Source organism: Mesocricetus auratus, unplaced genomic scaffold (genome assembly GCF_017639785.1).
Source record: "Mesocricetus auratus isolate SY011 unplaced genomic scaffold, BCM_Maur_2.0 Super-Scaffold_100007, whole genome shotgun sequence".
In the NCBI taxonomy this organism is placed as follows: domain Eukaryota; kingdom Metazoa; phylum Chordata; class Mammalia; order Rodentia; family Cricetidae; genus Mesocricetus; species Mesocricetus auratus.
Window position 1 is genome coordinate 35,726,582 of NW_024429191.1, and position 12,858 is coordinate 35,739,439.

Below are 12,858 nucleotides of genomic sequence, written 5' to 3' on the forward strand. Positions count from 1 at the left end.
ATGGTGTTCAATTAATATAATAAGTAATATATTTCTTTGCATTTTGATTACAATAGAAACAGAAACAAAAGGATCACTAAGGAGAGAAATCTTTCCTTTAAGGGAGAACATCAAGAAGGAAATACAAGGGACTCATTCCCCAGTCATAAATGATCCCATTTCCCTATGATTCATTATCTGGACAGTAACTTCTTTTCAAGCCTTGGTCTTCTTTTTGCTTCGAATTTAGAAGAAAAACACACACATAAAAATATAGCTGTAAACGGATTTCCTATCTGACAGGTTTATAGATTACAACGTTCACCCAGGCGTGTGTGCCACTTTACCTGACAAGTGTGAAGCCCAAGAAGCTCAAGGGGCCAAAGGGAGGTGGTGGGCTGGGAAATACACAACAGAGCAAAGCTATTAAAACATCAAATCATCCAGAGAAAGGTCAACTGAGGATGTGTCACATAAAGAACAGACAGACACAGAGTGCCCCTTTCCGCCAGGAACATGAGTAGTTATCTCAAAGCTCTCAGAGAAAGACACAATGTGGCTACACAGGGCTCTGAGTGCTCCCACCCTTAGAAACCTGCATGTTGAAATCTCACCCCCAATGCTATGTTCTTAAGATGTGGGTTGTATAGAGAGCTTGGGTTAGTCAACTTCAGATATTGCAATGAAACACCCGAGATGATGGTCTCACAAAGGAAACAGACTAATTTGGGCTCCAGTTCAAGATCAGGTGCTCATGGCTTTGGCATTTGACAAGGACAGCATGGTACCATGGAAGTATTTGACAGACCAAAAAAGCTTGTACTATGAGCCAGAAAGCAAATAACAAATGGCAGGAAGAGACTGGCATTTCATAACGTCCTTCGACGGTACTCTCCACAAAACTGAAGGACCTCTCATGAGGTATGGCTTCAGAAGACTCCATCCCTTTGCCCCCTGCAGCACCACCATGGGGATCAAGGATGCAACATTTGACCTTTATTCACTTTAGAGCAGAAGTGATGAAGGATGTGATCCTTACTAAAGTAGGCCAAGCAAACCTGTGTCCCCTGTCTACCACAGGAGGACACAAAGAAAGTGTTTTCACCAGACTCCAAATCTGCTGCCATCTTGAGATTCTCAAAAAATTTTTGATGTCTGTAAGAAACCAAATTTGTGGTGATTTTGTTAGAGCAGCAAACATACACTAAGCCAGTGCTTCTTTCCATGTGAGGTATATCTTCCTTCTCATTTTCGGCAGCCAACATCACACCTATACATGATCTCACACTCTGAAACCATATCTACCTTTCACCTGTCTTCCTCTGGATCCATCTAAGATGCCATGCCCCTTCATCCGAGTGGTCATGTGATCTGGAGTACTTTCTAGGAAGCCAGTCCACCAACCCTAAAATGCCCATCTGTTTTTGTTTGCTTTGACTCTTTGCTTTACAATGTGATTGTACAATTTGAGTCCTCCTTGGACTGTTTCACAGGACACCTGAGATCTGAGGACTGAGAATATGAACAACCTGGAGCTCAGAATCCCAAGGCCCACAACACCCTTGGACTGAGCCCCACCTGCATCCTGTCAGCAAGGCTTTCTCACTTTCCTCCTGCTTTTCTTGCCTCTGGCCCTGATCTTTCTTATTGCTTCACTCATTTTTCCCATTCTTTGCCACTGAAGGAGCAGAATCTTAAAGCATTTATGATATACCTGGGAGCTCTTCTCAATATGACCTATAGTGTGACTTTTCCCGGGAAGATGAAAACATCATTACATATATCAGGCATCAGCAGCAAATCAAAGAAATGACCCCACCCTAGCCTAGCTCACAGAACTGACCATTTGACTGGCTGACTCTCAGGAGCATAGATGACTCAAAGGCAGCTATACCACCAAATCAGCCTTCCCTATGTGGGTGATGACTTGTGAATGTTGTAGCCTGCAAGGCATGCAGACATCTCTGTCAATGAGTGTCTACCATCTGCTTACTGATTTTCATGCATGGCGTCGAGGTGGGGATGCATCTGGACTTCATGAATCTACTCAGTTGTATGATCTTTATATTTTCATTTATTTTCTGAATCTTATGAGCTGCTCTTTCCTGGGGGTGGGGACATATAGTGATGCTTTGATTTAGAAGAATGAGCTTCCTGGCCCATAAAACCAAAGGAGGAGGAGGAGGAGGAGGAGAGAAGCAGCAGCAACAGCAAGAAGAAGAAGAAGGAGAAGAAGAAGAAGAAGAAGAAGAAGAAGAAGAAGAAGAAGAAGAAGAAGAAGAAGAAGAAGAAGAAGAGGAGGAGGAGGAGGAGAAAAAGAAGGAGAAGGAGAAGAAGAAGAAGAAGAAGAAGAAGAAGAAGAAGAAGAAGAAGAAGAAAGAGGAGGAGGAGGAGGAGGAGAAAAAGAAGGAGAAGGAGAAGAAGAAGGAGGAGGAAGAGGAGGAAGAGGAGGAGGAGGAGGAGGAGGAGAAGAAGAAGAAGAAGATGTAGCAGCCTCAGCAGCAGCAGCACAAGCTGAGTCTGGAGCTCCTGGGAAGTTGGGTCACATCTCCCCAAGGCAAAGTCACACAGTTTAACTGAATTCACATGTCTTCCCATAAATCTTTCCCATTTGACACTTCTATATACCTTCACACACACACACACACACACACACACACATGCACACACACACAGATAGGGATAAGCAGTACATATAAGCAAATAAACTAACTATTTTAGAAATAGCTTGAGTCTCACTTTTATGACATAAAGGTGGGCAGAGATATGCCTCAGTGGTATGCAACATTTGGTGCTTCTGTGGAGAACCCAGGGATTCCATTCCCAGAACTCACGTAGTGGCCCATCATTACCCTTAAACCCAGTTGTAGGTAACTGAATACATTCTTCTTGCCTCTGTATGCAGAAGCATGCACACAGTGCACCAACAGACATGCAGGGTACACACATACACATATATTTACATTGTATATAAATATATATTAAATATATAAAACATTTAAAAAGATATGAGGACAAGATATGAGTTATGGAAAAGAGAAAGCATGTGGGTGCGTGCCAGAAGAGGACATCAAGCATCCATCATCCTTATACCTTATAGCTTTAAGGCAAAGTCTGTCTCTAAACCTGGGCCTTGCACTTTGACTAGACTGAAAGCCATTGAAGCATAAGGATCCTCCTGTCTTTTCCCTGTTGGAGCTGTGATTACACGTTTTCAAGGTCACCTTGCCTTTGTATGTAGGTGCTAGGATCTAAACTTTGGTCCTCATGATTGTGGTACAAGCTTTTTAAAACACTGAGCCATCTCTTCAGGCCTGAGCCTCTAGCTTTATCCATGAAGTTTCTTCTCTGTGCTCTGGATTTTCCTGACTGCCTGCCAAAATGAATTAGATTCATAAAGAAGCATCTGCAGCTTTCATTTGGCCACTGTGCACTACAATATGTACAGTGTGTGTCTCCTTCACTTGGTAAGTGGTTTGCCCATAATTCTGTATTCCCCAGAGAAGGGACCATGCTGCTTAATGATGTTTTTTGTTGAAGAATCTGAATGCAGATTGAAGGGCAGCTTTCTTTTCAGCCATATGTACATATTCCAGGAAACAGAGAGCATCCCATAGAGAAGGTGATCTCTGCATGATGGACACCTTGGCTGGGTGGTTGCCAGGCAGCCACTCAAGTGACAGGCAGTGAGATGATTCTTTACAGAGAAGGAAGGACTGCTTTGACAGTTACTATAATTCTTTTCAAATAAATTAGTTATTGTGATTGCAAAGAAGTGTTGACTATCTACCTCCCTGGTGAACCTGTGAAAATGAGCTTCATTCCTATTCAATGTGTAGTCATCTTTCCAAGCCCCTTGACCTGTTGAAGAGCTTTGCCCATTGCCATCAACAGAGACAAGCTGTTTTCCAGAGAAATGGACTCATCAGTGTTCTCAGAACTCATGGAACATGTGAGTTGTCAATCAAGCCCTTAGAACTACTAATTTGTATCTCAATGATAGTTTTGTCTGAGGGTCTTCACTAAATTACTACTTGACTTACCACCTTGTAACAGGGACTACCACCAATGAATACATGCATTTTCCAAGCCTCTATCTTTTAAGAAAGGAAGCTTAGGTTGCTATACAGGGGCAAATAGATGGAAAGGGGTCTTCACTTATCCATCATCTTCCAGAGGCTGACTTGGGGCTAAAGCCCTACTTGTATTCCATCTTCATTCACTCAACCACATTACCAAGTGAACACCTGTCTTCATTTCAGATCTCAAATGTTATAAAGTCACAGATTCCACTGGAGATTTTGTTAACTAATCTCTGTATGTGCAGGGTGGTATTGTCTAGGGTCATCAGACATGGATCAAATGGATCCCATAGGTTGTATTTATAAAAGGAGTTTTGTAGACACAAAGCCATGCCTTCTTGTGTTTATAGGTTGTTTATAGCGTCTTTATCCTGGAAATATACAGGATGAGGTATCTTAGAGAGTTTATGGCTTTAGCATCTGCAAGTTCCAAACTCCGTCCCCCCCCCTTTTTTATAGAATCAAATGTTAGTAGCTTCTTGAGTAAGTGAATGATATCAAAGACAGGTTATTCTCTTTACAGATCATGGAGAGCTGATAACAGTAAATGAATGCATAGGCACATGCATGACTTCCTAATAAGCTCCCTTGACATTGTAAAAGGATTAAGTTCAAACGCCCAGGTTTCTAGCCATTGACTCAGATCTCCCAAGACCACAGAGATGGACACTGAATCAGGCATACATGTTGTTTTGGTTGGCACTCCTTTCTGTCAAGACTAACCTTGTATATTTGATGCTTTTATGATGAAACCGGAATTCTCTGGCAACCCAATTTATCCACCCATCTTTGGTTTTCTGTAAGCCCCTTATGCCTGTCTGAGCAAGTGGTGAGTCACACAAGATCAATGTCTGCAGGGACCTGGCCACACATCACTCACTTGGGACTCATTCCAGCAGTCCTTGCCTGAGACAGAGAGCCCAAGCTGAGCCAGAGGCCTCTGTTTCTAGCACACTCGCTGAGCTGACAGCAAGGGGTCAGTGAGAAGGAGCTGACAGCCCTGTGACCTTTAGTTAATTGAACAACAGATCTCTGTAGCCTTCCAGAAACTGTGGAGATAGGAAACAGAAGGGATATATCGTACCAATAAACATTTTCTGATTTACCCCATCAAGCAACCTATGTATGCGATTATGGGATGTTGAGAGAGTGTACATGGATAAAAGTCAAAAGAAAGTGAACAAGTGAAAGCAAAATTCTCATATATTTCCATGGAGAATCTAGAAAAATATTCAATGTTTTGATAACAGACAGGCATCCGTAATGTCTGTTTTGTAAGCCCTGACACATCCTTGTGAGAATTCACATAGTATGTCATACCACACAGGTACCATATGTGAGCAATTATACATTATGATGACAGTTTTGAAGATGCTGAAAAGACATTACCAGACAGTATACAACCTATGGGTTTAGCTAGTGTTGATTTTTCATCACGTTGGCCTGGGGTAGGGACTTAGACACAGCTGCTTAGGAACAAAACTCTGTACTAATAACGTTTTGTAGAAATCTTCCCAATACTACTTATCAGTAATTTAATTCAATAATTTTTCACACACAGAATTCCTAGTTGGAATTTTATAACATTATATTTTCCTTGTGGACTTGTATATAACAAAGAAATTTAAATCCTTCAGTGTAAAGAATATCATGCAATGGTTAAGGGAGAAGGTGGCCAGATTCTGCCTCCAAGGTGTTCAGCATCCAGAGCCTTCTTTGTCTCAATTCTTTGCACTGTCAGACAGTAAATGAGAGAGGTCAGAGGCACAAGGAGCAGACAAGGTGAGAAGCTGAGCAGGTCAGTGCCCTCAGCAGGTTTGTCTTCAAACGATCTCTGTTGCTCTGAAATTGCCCAAGACAAATGTATTAGAATAGAATATGCCATACATACCCCTGGCCATGAATACCAGGAACCCTGGCAGTACAGCCTGGGGACCACCATCTTAACACATCCCCAACTCTGGTTCTTAAGTTGGAAATCCCAGACTCTGCCTGCTCTGTTTTTCATCTACCTTACAGCAACAGACACCAGGATTTATATGTTTCAGACGCAGGAGGGTCAAATGCAGCTTCCTGGGCCAGGTTTTGTGGCTCTGGGGAAGGGTATTAAATACAGTCCAGTTCCCAGTAACCCCTTGAGATGATTCTGCCACATATACACAACAGCTCAGCAAGTCTCACAACTTCTTTCACCTGCTTTCCCTCCCCAGGATCACAGAATTGGGCAGCTTGCATCTTCCATTAGAATTCCAGGAAGAACTTGATAATTATTCTCTAGTCTGCAAGGTTTGTTACATCAACCCACTTTTCTTAACTGTTACAAAATGAGATGGTTCAAGCAAATATATACAACGAAGCACACTTCTTTCTTGTCTACAGTAGTCTGGTTTCCCTTTACTTTAGGATTCGAGATCGCTGTCTCTTTTCTAAGGCACTTTCTGTTAGTGCTTTTATTTCTTCCTTTCATAATTGCATCATTCTGTCCTGTGCTCTCAGAACCCCACTCACAGACCTGCATTCCCAACTCTTCATATCTTCTTATGTCATTTATTACCATGATTCAATTGTAGTATCCACATTATGCCACAAACCTTGGACAGGCAAGGCCACATCAACTTAAACTTACTGTCTACACATCATCCACCCTGAGGTACTGTGATTTTTAGCTTTAACTGTCAACCAAACACAACCTGACATCACCTTCAAAGAAAGTCATATTGAGCAGTTGTCTTTATTGGATTGGCCTGTGGGAATTTGTCTTAAGTTAATTGATATGAGAAGACCCAGTCCATTGGGGGTGGCATTATTCCCTACGCAATATGTCTTGAACTATATGAAAGTGGAGAGAACCAGGTGTACTCAAACAAGTGAGCATGTGTGTATTCAAGCCTCATTTCCCTTGATAGTGTGATGTGACCAACTGTCTCAGAGTTACTGATGCTGCAGCTTCCTGCAATAATAGACCATAACCTGGAACTTTGAGCTAAAATGAGCTTTTTTCCCCTAAGTTGTTTTGTCATAATGTCTTGTCAAAGCAACATAAAGAAATTAGGGAAGGCATTCTTAACTTTTCTGTTATATAGGGGAAAAAACTATAAGTCAGAGGCTGGAGTGTGAGGGTTAGAGTGGTGTGTGGGTATAGGGTATAGGTGTGGGAGTGAGGAGTTGGAGCTCAGTGATAAAGCATTTGCTTAGGAGGCATAAGCCAATGACTCGGTCTCTAGTCCCTTTCTAAAATCTAATATAGGCCTCATGTCTAAAAATATATGTTAATTTACTTCCTTGGGATGACTTCTCCTTTCTATTCTTTGAATATTGAAGACCCTCATCTGTGTTTTAGATGTTAGCTCCCCACCTTGTTTTTTGTTTTGTTTTGTTTTTGTTTGAGACAGGGTTTCCTGTGTAGCACTGGTTGTCCCAGAACTCGCTTTGTAGACTAAGCTGGCCTTGAACCCATAAAGACTCATCTGCCTCTGCCTCCCAAGTACAGGGATTAAAGGTGTACACCACCATACTCAGGCAGCTTCTGTATTTTAAACAAACATCCCAGTCATATCACATACTGGGGTATGACTGAAGTTTCCTGTTCTCTGAGACCATGCTGTTTGCAAGCATCTCTCACTCTACCCATCACATTATATGGCAGTTGTTGGCTGGCTTGTCTGTCTCTGCTACAACACAAAGGGAAATCAGTAAGCAGGGCTGCATTTCATTAAATGTGACTTCTCAATATGCTGAGCGGCATCTGATGAAGTATGGTGAAGAGTGAATAATGAGGTAAAGGAACAAATCGGTGACTCACAGGTGAGTGAAACTATGAATGAATCTGTGATCAGAGGCTGAAGAACTCTGGAAGCTTCCAATAGAAGTCACTGCCTTGGCTATCCATTCATGTAAATGCAGCCAGAACATAGATTTTGCACACAGAGGCCACTGGGGCTACAGCACAGACAGAGACACCATCGTGGAGTAAGAGTCATCTCCAGACAGATCCCAGGAGGTTATGGATTGCGTCACAGATGTCCAGGCAGCTGTCAATGCCCAGTCTTTCATCTGTCAGTCAAAGAAGCTGAATATGAATGTCCAAATGTTCCTTTAGTCTTTGACTCATGTTCTTTCCTTTTGAGAGCTGTGGTTCCCATAAAGTCTCTTGGAATTATTATACTGATGTGATAGCTCATATCCTTTCCTCAGTCAACAGTGACCCTGTCCACCTGAAGTTCAACCCCATTTCTTCTGCCAAAATTCCATCCACTCTTTACTTTTAAAATCATTAATGTATTCATTATTAAAAGTGATATTTTTTCATAATAATGGGCTTATTCAACTGTATCTTGCACTATGTTTATATTCAACTGTCTCATTCTTTCAGTTTTCCATGCCACCTCCTTTTTTAAATTTTTTATTTAAATGAGAAACAGGCTTGCTTCACATGTCAATCCCAGCTCCCTACCCATCCCCTCCTGCCCTACCCCCACTAGCACACCCAACCCCCTACCCAATCCCCACTTGACTCATCAGGAAGGGTAAGGCCCTTCATAGGGGATCTCCAAAGTTTGTCATATCATCCAGGGCAGGGCTTAGGCTCTTCCCCATGTGTCCAGGCTGAGAGAGCATCCCTCCATGTGAAATGGGCTCCCAAAGTCCATTCAGGTGCCTGGGAAAAATACTGATCTAGTGCCCAAGGCCCCAAAGATTGCTGAGGGTCTTTGGGAGCACATACCTTCCTGAAGGGTCAAGAAACAGTGTAACCTTTGTAGATTTTGGAGATCAGTCCTCTGTCAGATAAGGGGTTAATGAATATCTTTTCCCTTTATGTGGGCTGCCTTTTTGTCTTGTTGACTGTGTCCTTTGCCTTACAGAAGCTTCTCAGTTTTAGGAGGTCCCATTTATTAATTGTTGATCTCAGTGTCTGTGCTACTGTACCAATTCATTCAAGGGTACCTCCCACTATCATTTCTGAGAAGTTCAGTGTGACTGGATTTATGTTGAGGTCTTTGATCCTTTTGAACTTAGGTTTTGGGCATGGTGATAGACATGGATCTATCTGGAGTCTTCTACAGGCCAGCATCCAGTTATGCCAGCACCATTTGTTGAAGATGCTTTCTTTTTTTCCATTGTATAATTTTAGCTTATTTGTCGAAGATCAAGTAGTCATAGGTGTGTGGGTTAATATCAGGGTTTTCAATTCAATTCCATTGTTCTACCTGTCTATTTTTGTACCAATACCAAACTGTGTTCAGGACTATAGCTCTATAATAGATCTTAAAGGCAGGGATGATAATACCTCAAGAAGTTCCTTTATTATACAGAATTATTTTGGCTATCCTGGGTCTTTTGTTTTTCCATATAAAGTTTATTATTGTTCTTTCAATGTCTGTGAAGAATTGTGTTGGTATTTTGATGGGGATTGCATTGAATCTGTGGATTGCTTTTGCAAGATTGTCATTTTTGGGATGTTGATCCTCCCTATCCAAGAGCATGGGAGATCTTGTCATTTTCTGACATCTTCTTTAATTTCTTTTTTTAACTCAAAGTTCAAGCTATACATGCCTTTCACTTATTTGGTTAGTGTTACCCCAAGAATATTTTATGTTGTGGATATTGTAAAGGGCAATGTTTCTCTGATTTCTTTATCATCTGTATATAATAGAGCTACTGATTCTTTTGAGTTAACCTTATATTCTGCCACTTTGCTGAAGGTGTTTATCAGCTGTAGTAGTTCCCTTGCAGAGTTTTTCAGGTCACTTATGTAAACTATCATATCATCTGTAAATAGTGAAAGCTTGACTGCTTCTTTTCCTATTTGTATCCCCTTGATCTCCTTTTGTTGTCTTATTTCTCTAGCTAGACCTTCAAGTGCAATATTGAAGAGTTATAGATAGTGGATAGTCTTGTCTTGTTCCAGATTTTAGAGGAATCGTGTTGAGTTCCAATCCATTTAAGTTGATGTTGGCTTCTGGTATACTGTATATTGCTTTTATTATGTTCAGGTATGTTCCTGTTATCCATGATCTCTTGAGGACCTTTATCATGAAGGGGCATTGGATTTTGTCAAAGGCTTTTTCAGCATCAAATGAGATGATCACATGGTTTTTCTTTTGCAGTTTTCTTATATGGTGGATTACATTGATAGATTTTCATATATTGAACCATCCCTGCATCCCTGGAATGAAACCTATTTAATCATTGTGGATGATTTTTCTGATGTGTTCTTGAATTCAGTTTGCTACTATTTTATTGAGTATTTTTGCATCAATGTTCATAAGGGATATTGGTCTGTAGTTCTCTTTCTTTGTTGTGTCTTTGTGTGGCTTGGGTACCAAGGTAATTGGAGCCTTCCCTATAAAGAGTTTGTCAACAAACCTCCTGCTTCTATTATGTGGAACAGTTTGAGAAGTATTCAACTAAGTCTTATTTGAATTTCTGGTAGAATTCTGCACTGAAGCTATCTGGGCTTTATTTTTTTAATTAGGAGATGTTTGATGACTGCTTCTATTTCATTAGGGTTTATAGGTCTGTTTAAATTGCTTAACCGTGCTTGTTTTAATTTTGGTAAGTGATATCTATCCAGAAAATTGTCCATTTTCTTTAAATTTTCAAATTTTTTGGAGCACAGATTTTCAAAGTATGACCTGGTGATTCTCTGGATTTCCTCAGAGTCTGTTGTTACATCCTCCTTTTCATTTCTGATTTTGTTAATTTGCATGTTCTCTCTCTGCCTTTTGGTTACTTTGAATAAGGTTTGTCTATCTTGTTGATTTTCTCGAAGAACCAACTCTTTGTTACATTGATTTTCTGCATTGCTTTCTTTGTTTCAACTTTATCGATTCAGCCTTCAATTTGATTATTTCCTGGTGTCTACTCCTCAGGGGTGAGTTTGCTTCTTTGTGTTCTAGGGCTTTCATTTATGCTGTTAATTCTCCAATGTGAATATTCTCCAGTTTTTTCATATGAGCACTTAGTGCTATAAACTTTCCTATTAGTATTGCTTTCAGAGTGTCCCATAAGTTTGGATTTGTTGTGTCTTCATTTTCATTGAATTCTAGGAAGTCTTTAATTTCTTTTTTTTAGTTTTTTTTATTTTATCACTTTTATTTTAATTTTAAATAGCTTGTTTTACATGTCAATCCCAGTTCCCTCTCCCTCCCCTCTTCCCGCACTCCCTCCCACCCTATTGCCAAATCCTTCCACATAGGGGATATCTAGAGTCTGTCATTTTACTCTTGGTAGGGTCAAGGCACTCCCATAAGAGTCCAGGCTGAGAGAGCATCTCTCTTTGTGCTATAGGCACACGAAGACAGTTTGTATACCAGGGATAGACACTGATCCACAGCTCAGGGCCCCATAGGTTGCCCAGGCCTTCTCACTGACACTCACATTTGGGGGGGTCCAGATCAGTCCCATGCTGGCCTCCCCCACTGTCGGACTGGGGTCCAAGAACACTCCCCTGTTCAGATCAGCTGTCTCTGCTGGTTTTGCCAGCCCATTCTTTGCCAATTTGCTCATCACTCCCTCTCTCTCTGTCACTGGGTTCCTTGGGTTCAGTTCAGTGATTAGTTGTGTGTTTGCCTCTGCTTCCATCAGTCACAGGATGAAGGCTCCCAGATGGTTATAGACATCAAGTTCATTATCAGGAATGGGCATTCGAGGTGGTCCCTCCACTATTGCTTAGCTTGCCAATTGATGTTATACCTTTAGATCACTCGAGGTCACTCTGGTGCCTGATCTGTCTTCGATCCTATGATTCCCTCTTCCCCCTATTCTACCCCCACCCCCTCAACTTCCTGTTCCCCCATGATTTCTTTATTTCTTCTGTGACCCAGGGATGGTGTAATTATGCATTGATCAATTTGCATGAGTTTGTAATTTCCATGTGTTATTATTGAATTCTAACTTTAAAGCATGGCGGTCTGATAAGATACAGGAGGTTATTTCATTTTTTTTGTACCTTTTGTGGTTTTCTATGTTGCCAAGTATGTGGTTGATTTTACAGATGGTCCCAGGTGATGTTCAGAATGTTTAGATGGAATGCTCTATAGATGTTTGTTAAACTCAATTGTGTCATAACTTCTGTTAGTTCCTTTGTTTCTTTGTTAAGTTTCTGTCTGGTGTTCCTGTCTAGTGGTGAGAATGGGGTGTTGAAGTCTCCCACTCCAATTGTGTGAAGTCTTCTGTGTGAGTTGAGTTTTCATAATGTTTATTTTACGAATGTGGGTGCCTTTGTATTTCAGGCATAAATATTCAGAATTGAGACTTCTTCCTGATGGATTTTTCCTGTGATGAATATGACATGACCTTCATCTCTATTTATTTATTTTAGTTTGAAGTATAATTTGTTCAATACTAGGATAGGTACACAAGCTTGTTTCTTGGATCCATTCAATTGGAAAATCTTATCCCAATCCTTTATTCTGAGGTAATGTCTGTCTTTGAAGTTGAGGTGTGTTTCTTTAATGCAGCAGAAGGATGGATTCTGTCTTCATATATATTCTGTTAGCCTGTGTCATTTCTTAGGCAAATTAAGACCATTTATATCGACAGAGATTAAGGACCATTGAGTGTTAATTCTTGTTTTTGATTTGTTGTTGGTGGTGTTCTTTTTGTGGATTTATCCCACTTTTTCTTTTGGGTTTTGGTAAAGTTAGAATATCTTTTGCCTAAACTTTAGTGAGCATCGTTACTTTCATTAGGTTGAAGTTTTCCTTCCAGTACTTTCTATAGGGCTGGATTAGTGGATATTTATTGTTTAAATCTGGTTTTGTCATGGAATATCTTGTTTTCTCCATCTATAGTG

General features: G+C 40.7%; 1 long non-coding RNA gene across 1 annotated transcript; it reads right to left on the reverse strand.

Moving 5' to 3' along the window:
• Positions 1–5,624: 5,624 nt before the first annotated feature.
• LOC121141135 lies at positions 5,625–12,088 on the reverse strand. The gene is made up of 2 exons (XR_005878039.1): positions 12,013–12,088; positions 5,625–5,903 (listed from the first exon to the last, which is right to left on the reverse strand). It is a non-coding gene; the product is annotated as an uncharacterized LOC121141135 (long non-coding RNA).
• Between the last annotated feature and the right edge of the window lie 770 nt (positions 12,089–12,858).